The 12,651-nt window shown below is 46.3% G+C and overlaps 1 pseudogene; it reads right to left on the bottom strand.

Moving 5' to 3' along the window:
• Positions 1-12,651, bottom strand: part of LOC135513526 (synaptic vesicle glycoprotein 2C-like) — a 63,640-nt pseudogene that overhangs the window by 48,348 nt on the left and 2,641 nt on the right.

The raw sequence follows: 12,651 nt of genomic DNA on the forward strand, positions 1-12,651 counted from the left end.
GGCAGGTTACCCACTTGCCGACAAATTCTCACAAGGTACCCCAATCTCCACCCCCTGTATTTCCTTCTGTTCTTCACGCGAATGACAGGGATTTGAGCCTAGTCTAGGTGGACAGTAATTTAATCCTGTCTTCTTCTTACACAAACCAGTTATAGCACTCATGCATTTCGCTACACCCGCAATAACATGTGCTAAATATGTGTATGTGGCCAGTAAAGTTTGATTTGATGTTTTACACACAAATGAACACACACATGCACACACACACTCCAAACGCCAAACCCCTTACCTAGCCATCCAGATCTGGAGTTGGAGCCACCCAGAGCACACATGTCCGTCTCGGCGCTGGGCAGAACGAACCCCACCACAAACACCTCCACCCCATCCGACATGAGGGCCAGGCCCAGCACCAGGAACAGCTGCCACTGGAACCTGCCATGGCCACACTCCTGGATGATCAGCTCATACTGCTGGGCCAGTTCTTCCTCGTCCGCCTGCCTCTCCTTCTCCAGCTCCTTACGTTCTCTCAGGCTGTCTGTGACGGGCTGCCCCAGAGCCACCTGCCCCTCCCTGGCCTTCCTGTCTCCAGCCGCTGGGATCCCCTGGTACTCCCCCTCGTAAATCTCATCTTCATCATCATGGCCCTCTGTGGCATCGCTGGCATCACTGGCCTGGTCATTGTCATTGTAGCCTCCGTCCTGCCTCAGGGGATTATGGTAAAAGTCATCCCCCTCGTCTACCTCATCCTCAAACCGGCTGTATTTGCGCTGGGAGTACTCGTCTGTGGCGCTGTCCACGACCTTGTTGACCTTTTTGACGGCGTGCCGCTTGGCCTCCTTGGCAATGTCCTTGGCCCCCTTCACTAAGGAAGTCCTGTTATCGTAGCTGTCGTCCATTTTTACTCTGACGGAGGTTCAGGGGTGGAAGTACAGAGGGGTAGGAAGGGTAGGAGGGAGATGGATGTAAGCTGGTGGAGGGGTTTGGGAGTAGAGCAGAGTGGTGGATCTGAAGATGCAACAGGGGAAAACCTGGACTCTGCAGTCACCACAGGAAGATACCCTCACTGGCTGTGGTGTTCATTGGTCCGGCTGTGGGACAAATAGACAAAGAGAAGGGGGTAAAGAAATACGGGGTGAGAGAAACAGAGAGGGGGAGAGACAGAAAGACAGGGAGAGAGAGAGAAAGAGACAGTGGAGACAGAAAGACAGGGGGAGAGACAAAAAGAGGGGGGCAGAAAGACAGGGGAGAGACAGAAAGACAGGGGGAGAGACAGAAAGACAGGGGGAGAGACAGAAAGACAGGGGGAGAGGCAGAGACAGGGGGAGAGACAGAAAGACAGGGGGAGAAACAGAGACAGGGGGAGAGACAGAAAGACAGGGGGAGAGACAGAAAGACAGGGGGAGAGACAGAAAGACAGGGGGAGAGATAGAAAGACAGGGGGAGAGACAGAAAGACAGGGGGAGAGACAGAAAGGTTCAGGGGGAGAGACAGAAAGACCGGGGTAGAGAAAGAGACAGGGGAGAGAGAGAAAGACAGGTGGAGAGACAGAAAGACAGGGGGAGAGTGAGAAAGACAGGGGGAGAGACAGAAAGACAGGGGGAGAGAGAGAAAGAGACAGGGGAGAGACAGAAAGACAGGGGGAGAGACAGAAAGGTTCAGGGGGAGAGACAGAAAGACAGGGGAGAGAAAGAAAGGTTCAGGGGGAGAGACAGAAAGACAGGGGGAGAGACAGAGACAGGGGGAGAGACAGAAAGACAGGGGGAGAGTCAGAAAGACAGGGGAGAGAGAGAAAGACAGGGGGAGAGACAGAAAGACGGGGAGAGACAGAACGACAGGGGGAGAGACAGCAAGACAGGGGGAGAGACAGCAAGACAGGGGGAGAGACAGAAAGACAGGGGGAGAGACAGAAAGACAGGGGGAGAGACAGAAAGACAGGGGGAGAGACAAAGACAGGGGGAGAGACAAAGACAGGGGGAGAGACAGAAAGAAAGGGGGAGAGACAGAAAGACAGGGGGAGAGATAGAAAGACAGGGGGAGAGACAGAAAGACAGGGGGAGAGACAGAAAGGTTCAGGGGGAGAGACAGAAAGACAGGGGAGAGACAGAAAGACAGGGGGAGAGACAGAAAGACAGGGGGAGAGTCAGAAAGACAGGGGGAGAGAGAGAAAGACAGGGGGAGAGACAGAAAGACAGGAAGGAGAGACAGAAAGACAGGGGGAGAGACAGAAAGACAGGGGGAGAGACAGCAAGACAGGGGGAGAGACAGAAAGACAGGGGGAGAGACAGAAAGACAGGGGAGAGTCAGAAAGACAGGGGGAGAGAGAGAAAGACAGGGGGAGAGACAGAAAGACAGGGGGAGAGACAGAAAGACAGGGGGAGAGACAGAAAGACAGGGGAGAGACAGAAAGACAGGGGTAGAGAAAGAGACAGGGGAGAGAGAGAAAGACAGGTGGAGAGACAGAAAGACAGGGGGAGAGTGAGAAAGACAGGGGGAGAGACAGAAAGACAGGGGGAGAGAGAGAAAGAGACAGGGGAGAGACAGAAAGACAGGGGGAGAGACAGAAAGGTTCAGGGGGAGAGACAGAAAGACAGGGGAGAGACAGAAAGGTTCAGGGGGAGAGACAGAAAGACAGGGGAGAGACAGAAAGACAGGGGGAGAGACAGAAAGACAGGGGGAGAGACAGAAAGACAGGGGGAGAGGCAGAGACAGGGGGAGAGACAGAAAGACAGGGGGAGAAACAGAGACAGGGGGAGAGACAGAAAGACAGGGGGAGAGACAGAAAGACAGGGGGAGAGACAGAAAGACAGGGGGAGAGACAGAAAGACAGGGGGAGAGACAGAAAGACAGGGGAGAGACAGAAAGACAGGAGGAGAGACAGAAAGGTTCCAGTCAGATAAGGTGAATTCCACAGCTACATTCATAACCAGACAATGATGCAGAAACAGCAGACACCAAACTATCTTAAACATTCACTCACCATCCTGCCTGCCTGCTCCCTTTCCTTTTGATCATTTCTTTGAGTGATGTGAAGAAAATGGCTTTGGCATATTACTCTCAGTTTATATTACCAAAGTACATTCAATTCCCGGGAGAGCTCTCCTGTTCTATATTTCATGAGTCGACATCAGTCTCAGGCCTTAAACAGAGATAGGAAATGTGCCGAATCATAATAATTTGTGTTGGAGAAGGAACTAATAAACAAGGTTCTGGCCCAAATAAATGTGTCTTTGATAAAGCGCTGGTACATTACAGGGGATGTGGTGACCCAAGCAGAACCTTAGTGTCATCCTTTAATCCATGCAAGGGGAGGATTCACAGGAAAGCTGAAGGCAAATGACCAGTGTCATCAACACACACACACACAAACAGTGGGTGTTGGAAGGAAATTGATTTGGCATGGTCACTGATTTCATACACATTAATTAGGGCACACACATAGTGGGCAGGGGAAACCCTCCCAGTCGTCAGAGGCCTGGGTTGGCTGGTGGAGACCCCAACATAACCCTGCAATGTGACATGATTTATTGTGAGTGATCAAAGTGTAAACTAAGACCTACAGTATATCACAGATTTACTTCATCTCCCTGGCTGCACTCTCATATTATAGCTTGCATAAAATATACATTACGGATTGGTGGGAAGAGAAGGTATATTGGAAACTGTCAACCAAGGATTTACTAAATCCTCCAATGGAAGAAGGCTGATTCTGTTGGAGACAGGTGTGTGTCCTTATTTTGTAAAATATAAATGATGAAATTATATAGTTTGTAGTATTTTTGATTAACAGAATTTACGGACTCTGATGATTATGTGTGTGAGTGAGATTGTGTGTGTGTGTGTGTGTGTGTGTGTGTGTGTGTGTGTGTGTGTGTGTGTGTGTGTGTGTGTGTGTGTGTGTGTGTGTGTGTGTGTGTGTGTGTGTGTGTGTGTGTGTGTGTGTGTGTGTGTGTGTGTGTGTGTGTGTGTGTGTGTGAGAGAGAGAGAGAATGAGGGTGTGTGAGGGACTGAGGGTGTCTTTAAGGTCGTCCGTCCAGTGTGTCTCTGAGCTGCTCTCTATAGGGCCTAATGAACAATGAAGCCCTGTCAGGAGGCCACAAATCACCGCCCAGGCTTCAACTCCCATAATGCAATTTTACTGGGCAAAATGACACCGCTGATTCAAGGTGACTCTGCTTATCCTGTTTGGCTCATTGGCTGGCTTCTGACCAATGATCCTTTTATATGGATTGTTAATTTTTCAGTACCCCTATTGCCTGTGTTATTTATCATTGTCTCTAGTAGCAGGGTCCTGTGTTATTTATCATTGTCTCTAGTAGCAGGGTCCTGTGTTATTTATCATTGTCTCTAGTAGCAGAGTCCTGTGTTATGTATCATTGTCTCTAGTAGCAGGGTCCTGTGTTATGTATCATTGTCTCTAGTAGCAGGGTCCTGTGTTATGTATCATTGTCTCTAGTAGCAGGGTCCTGTGTTATGTATCATTGTCTCTAGTAGCAGGGTCCTGTGTTATGTATCATTGTCTCTAGTAGCAGGGTCCTGTGTTATGTATCATTGTCTCTAGTAGCAGGGTCCTGTGTTATTTATCATTGTCTCTAGTAGCAGGGTCCTGTGTTATTTATCATTGTCTCTAGTAGCAGGGTCCTGTGTTATGTATCATTGTCTCTAGTAGCAGAGTCCTGTGTTATGTATCATTGTCTCTAGTAGCAGAGTCCTGTGTTATGTATCATTGTCTCTAGTGGCAGGGTCCTGTGTTATGTATCATTGTCTCTAGTAGCAGGGTCCTGTGTTATTTATCATTGTCTCTAGTAGCAGGGTCCTGTGTTATGTATCATTGTCTCTAGTAGCAGAGTCCTGTGTTATGTATCATTGTCTCTAGTAGCAGGGTCCTGTGTTATGTATCATTGTCTCTAGTAGCAGAGTCCTGTGTTATGTATCATTGTCTCTAGTAGCAGGGTCCTGTGTTATGTATCATTGTCTCTAGTAGCAGGGTCCTGTGTTATGTATCATTGTCTCTAGTAGCAGGGTCCTGTGTTATTTATCATTGTCTCTAGTAGCAGGGTCCTGTGTTATGTATCATTGTCTCTAGTAGCAGAGTCTTGTGGTATTTATCATTGTCTCTCGTAGCAGGGTCCTGTCTGTCTCAACCCATCTGTTACACTGTACTACTCTCCTATTGGATCCCATTCTGAAGTTAATATTTTAGAACTCTGCTTCTGTTATGTGAACTCAGAGTCAGGCCCTGCCAGTGGCTTGTCAAGACTCCTGACAGACTCTCAAGACATTGATGCTTCCTTGTGTTTCATGCAGGTCATGAGTTGGGTGATCACACACCTCTAAATACAAAGTACGTACGTATGCACGCACGCACACAGACACACACACACACACATACACACACACACACACACACATGCTCTCTTACTCATGCTCTCTCTCTCTCTCACACACACACAGTGGGTTGTGGGTGTGTGTGTGTGTCCAGTGTCTGTCAGAGAGTCTGTAGAGCATAGCCCAAGCCGCCCTGTCAGTGGTGATGAGGATCAGTGAAGACCTGTGTGCATACCAAGGCCCTCACACTCCACCTCACCTGACCACCACTGACGAGACTGAGAAAGCACAGGCCGCCAGATCAACAGGGGCAGTTACACTACTATTTACCATACCACTCCCAGAGATTGGCCCAGTGGGGTTCCTCTGTCACGGGAAAGATGTATAAATTTAGATATTTCTTCATTTGATTATTTTACTTTTAGAATTGTGTCTATTGTTGTGAATTGTTAGATACCACTGTACTGTTTTAGCTAGGGACACAAGCATGTCGCTGCTCCCGCAATAACATCTGCTAAATATGTGTATGTGACCAATAACATCTGTTAAATATGTGTATGTGACCAATAACATCTGATAAATATGTGTATGTGACCAATAACATCTGATAAATATGTGTATGTGACCAATAACATCTGTTAAATATGTGTATGTGACCAATAACATCTGATAAATATGTGTATGTGACCAATAACATCTGTTAAATATGTGTATGTGACCAATAAGATTTGATTTGAGTGGACTGGCATACAGGGGGTTAACACAAGACATGCAGCTACCATTAGTGTGAACTGTCTGAGGATGGCTTGAAATAGGCCCTGGTCTAGCGATAGCCTCTGTCTGGGTGATGGATGGTGCCTCTGCTTTCCTTCAGCCTCTTTAGACTGGGGAAAAAACTCTAGGTCAACTATTACGTGGCTGCAACTTTCCAACTAATCCGCAGACAAATGATCAGATTCAAGACATGATTTTAGGGCATTTTGCCGGGCTACTGACACTAATAAAAAGTTATCACAAACTGAGAAAAGTATTTATGGTGTTAGCAGGTTAGCATTTTTTGCCATGAATCTTGTTCTGGAGGTAGGTCTGCAGAGTGGTAACTAACTGGCACAGCAACAAAGTCATAAAATTTCAAACCTAACCTTAACCACATTGCCAACACTAATGCCTAACCCTCAAACTAAGAAAAAAAAAGCACATCTGTATTTACATTATTTTTTTCAATATAGCCAATTATAACTTTGTATCTTTCATATCTAAGGGGAAATCACTCAGTTTTGCCTCCAAGACAAGACTCATGACAATAAACGGCAACCTGCATTTTGTTACCGGTTAAAGATGACACTATAATACAGATTTAAATGAGAGTTTGAGAAGAAGGAAACAGAGAAAACTTTTTAATGTAAGAATGCTGTTAATTGACTACAGCTCAGCCTTCAACACCATAGTACCCTCCAATCTCATCATTAAGCTTGAGACCCTGGGTCTTGAACCCGCCCTATGCAACTGGGTCCTGGACATCCTGATGGGCCGCCTCCAGGTAGTGAAGGTAGGAAACAACATCTCCACTCCGCTGATCCTCCACATTGGTACCCCACAAGGGTGCGTTCTCAGCCCCCTCCTGTACTCCATGTTCACCCATGACTGCATTGCCACGCCTCCAACTCAATCATCAAGTTTGCAGACGACACAAAAGTGGTAGGCTTGATTACCAACAACAACAAGACAGCCTACAGGGAGGAGGTGAGGGCCCTCGGAGTGTGGTGTCAGGAAAATAACCTCTCAATCAATGTCAGCAAAACAAAAGAGATGATTGTGGACTTTTGGACCCCCCCCCCTGCCTCTTCAACCTCAGGAGGCTGAAAAAATGTGGCTTGTCACCGAAAACCCTCACTAACTTTTACAGGTGCACAATTGAGAGCATCCTGGCGGGCTGTATCACCGTCTGGTACGGCAACTGCATCGCCCACAACCACAAGGCTCTCCAGAGGGTGGTGCAGTCTGCACAACGCATCCCCGGGGGCAAACTACTTGCCATCCAGGACACCTACAACACCCGATGTCACAGGAAGGCAAAAAAGATCATCAAGAACAATAACCACCCGAGCCACTGCCTGTTCACCCGGTTTCCATCCAGAAGACGAGGTCAGGACAGGTGCATCAAAGCTGGGACCGAGAGACTGAAAAACAACTTCTATCTCAAGGCCATCAGATTGTTAAACAGCCACCACTAGCACAAAGAGGCGGCTGCCTACCTACAGATTTGATATCATTGGCCACTTTATTAAATGGAACACTAGTCACTTTAATAATGCCGCTTCAAGAATGTTTACATAGCTCGCATTACTCATCTCATATGTATATAATGTATACTGTATCCTTCACTATCTATTCTTTACTATGTATTGCATCTTATTCGCTCTGTCACTGCTCATCCATATATTTTATACTTATATATTCTTATCCCATTCCTTTACTAGATTGTGTGTATTAGGTTTTGTTGACGAATTTGTTAGATATTAGGTTGTGTTGTGGAATTGTTAGATATTACCTGTTAGATACTGCTGCACTGTCAGATCTAGAAGCACAAGCATTTCGCTACACTCGCAATAACATCTGCTAACAGTGTGTATGTGACCAATACATTTGATTTGAGGACAATTTGCTGGATCTGATCTCATGCATAATGACTCTACCTTTTGGACTAAAGGGAAATACACTATCGTTAAAAGGTTTGGGGTCACTTAGAAATGTCCTTGTTTTTGAAAGAAAAGCACATTTTTTTGTCCATTAAAATAACATCAAATTGATCAGAAATACAGCGTAGACATTGTTAATGTTGTAAATGACTATTGTAGCTGGAAACGGCTGATTTTGTATGGAATATCTACATAGGCGTACAGAGGCCCATTATCAGCAACCATCACTCCTGTGTTCCAATGGCACGTTGTGTTAGCTAATCCAAGTTTAGCATTTTAAAGTGCTAATTGATCATTAGAAAACCCTTTTGCAATTCTGTTAGCACAGCTAAAAACTGTTGTCCTCATTAAAGAAGCAATAATACTGTCCTTCTTTAGACTAGTTGAGTATCTGGAGCATCAGCATTTGTGTGTTCAATTACAGGCTCAAAATGGCCAGAAACAAATAACTTTCTTCTGAAACCCGTCAGTCTATTCTTGTTCTAAGAAATGATGGGCTATTCCATGCGAGAAATTTCCAAGAAACTGAAGATCTCGTACAACGCTGTGTCCTACTCCCTTCACAGAACAGCGCAAACTGGTTCTAACCAAAATAGCCCGGGCACTGGCTGGGCCACTAAAGGACATTCAGAGACTGGTCCCGGAGCCACTCCTCTGATGTCTTGGCTGTGTGCTTAGGGTTGTTGTCCTGTTGGAAGGTAAACCTTTTCCCCAGTCTGAGGTCCTGAGTGCTCTGGAACAGGTTTTCATCAAGGATCTCTCTGTACTTTTCTTCGTTAATCTTTGCCTCGATCCTGTCCCTGCCGCTGAAAAACATCCCCACAGCATGATGCTGCCACCACCATCCTTCACAGTAGAGACAGTGGCAGGTTTCCTCCAGATGTGATGCTTGGTATTTAGGCCAAAGAGTTCAATCTTAGTTTCATCAGACCAGAGAATCTTGTTTCTCATAGTCTGAGTTTTTAGGTGCCTTTTGGCAAACTCCAAGTGGGCTGTCATATGGCCACTCTACCATAAAGGCCTGATTGGTGGAGTGCTGCAGAGATGGTTGTCCTTCTGGAAGGTCCTCCCCATCTCCACAGAGGAACTCTAGAGCTCTGTCAGAGTGACAATTGGGTTCTTGGTCACCTCCCTGACTAAGGCCCTTTTCCCCAGATTGCTCCCCCGGCCAGCTGTAGGAAGAGTCTTGTTGGTTCCAAACTTCTGCCATTTAAGAAAGATGGAGACCACTGTGTTCTTGGGGACTTTCAATGCTGCAGAAAGGTTTTGGTACCCTTCCCCAGATATGTGCCTCGACACAAACCTGTCTGAGAGCTCTACAGACAATTCCTTCAAACTCATGGCTTGGTATATATAGACAGGTGTGTGACTTTCCAAATCATGTCCAATCAATTGAGTCTCATAGCAAAGGGTCTGAACAGTTATGTAAATAAGGTTGTTGTTGTTTTTCGCTTTGTCATTATGGGGTATTGTGTGTAGATTGATGAGGAAAATAACGAATTTAATCAATTTTAGAATAAGGCTGTAACATAACAAAATGTGGAAAAAGTCAAAGAGTCTGAATACTTTCCAAATGCACTGTACTAATTAGGTGGTTAGAGGAGTTTACTGGTTTCCTGACCAATACCTACTGAGGGCAGGAAACACTTCATATGTTTTCATAAGATCATAATAGATCATCAATACTGCCTGCTTTGTGCAGTCTGAATGACAGACTGGACCAAACATACTCACTCACGCAAAGCAGTAATGAACAACCAGCTGCCAGTGTCCTTGGCCTCCCTGTATGCACTCCACTTGCATGTGGACTATTTTTAATGATGTGGTTCAATGTGAATGCAAGTGCAAACATCCTATGATGGAAATACTAGCAACTTATGCTCCTTATTAGACTAATCCACACTGTTTTTTATTCAATATCCTGTCACATACTTTCACATTCAACCAATGTTGGGGATGCAATCTATATTTGAATGTATTCAGTCTTAGTCATGTTTGACTTGTGAGTGTCCTCCCCTTTGAAAGACAAGCGTGGGTAGACGGTTTGTTCCATCCGCATCAGACAGGGCAGGTCCAATCTCTAAATGGACTGACCCGCACGTAATCCAATCAAAATGGAGACCGCATGACCTCATCTGCAAGAAAGAGCCTGGGCCTGGGAGGTATTCATTTAGGACATCCTGATGACATTACATGGAGAGAGAGATGGTGGAATACAGACAAAAGAGAGGAATGTATAAAGAGGGATGGGAAAAGGGAGTGGAATGGAGACAGGAGGAGTGGAGAGAGATGCAGGGGAGAGGAGGAAGGAGAGATGAGATGGGTAACTGGAAAGAGGAGAGGGGTAGACAGAAAAGAAAGAGAGAGGGTTGAAGGAGAATAGAGAAAGTGAGAGAGGAATGGAGGAGAGCTAAGGCCCACTAGCCATGTAGGTACACAGATTACCCCTGACAGAAACCTGCTCTGTAGTGGAGTCAACCTTCACAAGGACATTTTGATAATGGCGAACGATTTACAGTAAACTTTTATGGTTACTTCGTACTGCTGTTGCCGGTTGGCAATCCCTTTTTAACCTATAATAACTGGAGTTATTAATCAATCAATCAATCCCCTGCTTAGTGTAGATAAGCCATAGGAATTCCCCCCATGCCAATAACAATAGAAAAGTTCCCTCACCACTGCAGTGGCCCTGGATCTGAGCCCCTCCCTGTTCAACTGGGTCCAAAACTTCCTTACGGGTCGCCCCCAAGTGGTGAGGCGGGGCAACAACACCATTTCTATGCTGATCCTCAACACAGGGGTCACCCAGGCAGTGTGTGCTCAGCCCCCTTCTGTACTCTATGTCCCTTATGACTTAGTGGATACACAACAGTGGTAGGCCTGATCAACAACAATGCTGAGGCGGCCTACGGGGTGGAGGTTAGTGCCCTGGCGTAGTGGTGCCGGGGAAATAACCTCTCCCTCAACATCAACAAAATGAAGGAGCTGATCATGGACTACAGGAGACAGCAGAGAGAGCACGCCCCCATTCACATCGACAGGGCCGCAGTGGAGAGGATCACTGAGGACCTGAAATGGTCCCACTACACCCACACCGTAGTGAAGAAGAGCCACTGCACCTCTTCAACCTCAGGAGGCTGAAGAAATTCGGAGTGACTCCTAAGATGCTCCTGAACTTCTACAGATAAACCATCGAGAGCATTCTGTCGGGCTGCATCACCATCTGGTACGGCAACTGCACCGCCCACAACCACATGGCTCTCCATAGCTTGCCAGTTACTCTGCCTGGCACCTTAGACACTGTCACTTGCTGGCTACCACCCGGTACTCTGCCTGGCACCTTAGACACTGTCACTTGCTGGCTACCACCCGGTACTCTGCCCTGCAGCTTAAAGACTGCTGCCCCATGTGTATAGAAACATTGAACACTGGTCACTTTAACAATATTTACACACTGTTTTACCCACTTTATATGTACTGTATATACTGTATTCTAGTCATGGCTCATCCTGTATTAATACTGCTGCACCTTTTTTCTATTCATAAACTGTCCATGCTGTCTATACACACAATTTATATGTATATATATATTCCGGGCTTGGGCATTGCTCATTCTGATATTGCTCGTTCTGATCTTTTTTATATATTTTGGGATTATGTGTGTATTGTTATTGTATTGATAAATATTACTGCACTGTTCGTACTAGAAACACAAGTATTTCGCTGCACCTGCTATAACATCTGCAAACCTGTTTATGCAAGCAATAAACTTTGATTTAATATGAATGGAACTAATAGTGTTGTGATATCACGTGACAGTGCTGGTCAAAATGAATGGCACTTGGATATGCACTCAACTCCCCACACTACAGTGTGTCCTCATTAAAACTAAAGGCTGAAATACATTGCATTCACTGAACAGCACATCCAGCTGATGATGCAGGGTATAATGGCCAATGATATATCAGGTAACTGCTACTGATCTCTGGGATTTGTATTAGAATATCACCTAGTTCCCATTTACGCAACCTATGTCACATAATACTTAGCAGTTTGGCCCATATGGTCACCCAGCCAGCTGGAGAGCACACCGCTTACCACCGAGCTAGGAAACACAGAGAGCCCTGCTTACCACCGAGCTAGGAGAGCTCAGCCCCTTACCACCGAGCTAGGAAACACAGAGAGCCCTAACAGAGAAGCTGGAGAGCACACCGCTTACCACCGAGCTAGGAAACACAGAGAGCCCTAACAGAGAAGCTGGAGAGCACACCGAGCTTAACAGAGAAGCCACCGAGCTAGGAAACACAGAGAGCCCTAACAGAGAAGCTGGAGAGCACACCACTTACCACCGAGCTAGGAAACACAGAGAGCCCAGAGAACTGGAGAGAGAAGCTGGAGAGCACACCACTTACCACCGAGCTAGGAAACACAGAGAGCCCTAACAGAGAAGCTGGAGAGCACACCGCTTACCACCGAGCTAGGAAACACAGAGAAACACTGGAGAGAGCTTACCACCCTAACAGAGAGAAGCTGGAGAGCACACCGCTTACCACCGAGCTAGGAAACACAGAGAGCTCTAACAGAGAAGCTGGAGAGCACACCGCTTACCACCGAGCTAGGAAACACA

Source organism: Oncorhynchus masou, chromosome 25, assembly GCF_036934945.1.
Source record: "Oncorhynchus masou masou isolate Uvic2021 chromosome 25, UVic_Omas_1.1, whole genome shotgun sequence".
Taxonomy (NCBI): Eukaryota; Metazoa; Chordata; class Actinopteri; order Salmoniformes; family Salmonidae; genus Oncorhynchus; species Oncorhynchus masou.